The sequence below is a fragment of the Mizuhopecten yessoensis genome, unplaced genomic scaffold (assembly GCF_002113885.1).
Source record: "Mizuhopecten yessoensis strain PY_sf001 unplaced genomic scaffold, ASM211388v2 scaffold3091, whole genome shotgun sequence".
NCBI classification, from domain to species: domain Eukaryota; kingdom Metazoa; phylum Mollusca; class Bivalvia; order Pectinida; family Pectinidae; genus Mizuhopecten; species Mizuhopecten yessoensis.
This window is the reverse complement of record NW_018404871.1, coordinates 954,411-954,843: the sequence shown is the minus strand read 5'-3', so window position 1 is coordinate 954,843 and position 433 is coordinate 954,411. Positions and strand designations below refer to the sequence as shown.

General features: G+C 36.0%; 1 long non-coding RNA gene across 3 annotated transcripts in view; it reads right to left on the bottom strand.

Annotated features, from left to right (window-relative positions):
* Window positions 1–145: 145 nt before the first annotated feature.
* Window positions 146–433, bottom strand: part of LOC110446961 — an 8,772-nt gene continuing 8,484 nt past the window's right edge. For all 3 annotated transcript variants that reach the window (XR_002462526.1, XR_002462527.1, XR_002462525.1), the window contains one exon: window positions 146–164. This is a non-coding gene — a long non-coding RNA (uncharacterized LOC110446961). The remainder of the gene's footprint in view (window positions 165–433) is intronic.

The window sequence follows — 433 nt, the reverse complement described above, 5'->3', positions numbered from 1 at the left end:
ACAACATACTGCCCACAAGTCTACCGCGTTTGTAAAGCAGGAGTAATCCTTTGGGCATCTCCTTGAATTGGGACCACGGCCACAAAACAACTGCTTTCCGTTCCCGTCAGTATAGGGCGATCCATGGATGCAGCACGCTGTTTTACTTGTTGGGGAACATGGTTCTGGAAAAAAATCGCCCGAAGCTATTGTTTTTCATTTTGTTTTGTATAATATAAGGTTATATTTACTAGTTCATACTCTGTAACTGGAACTTTCAGTTGTTTTCGATAGAATTTTTGTAAACTCTGATGCGATAATTAAATTGTCTAAACGTCAGAGTGTTTTTTTGTTTTGCTTGTGAGATAATATGACTTATTTTTGATTATTTTTGTTCAATTTGTTTTTTTCATTGAACTCGTTTTATATAGATACAGAAAAGGACTTCAGTGAG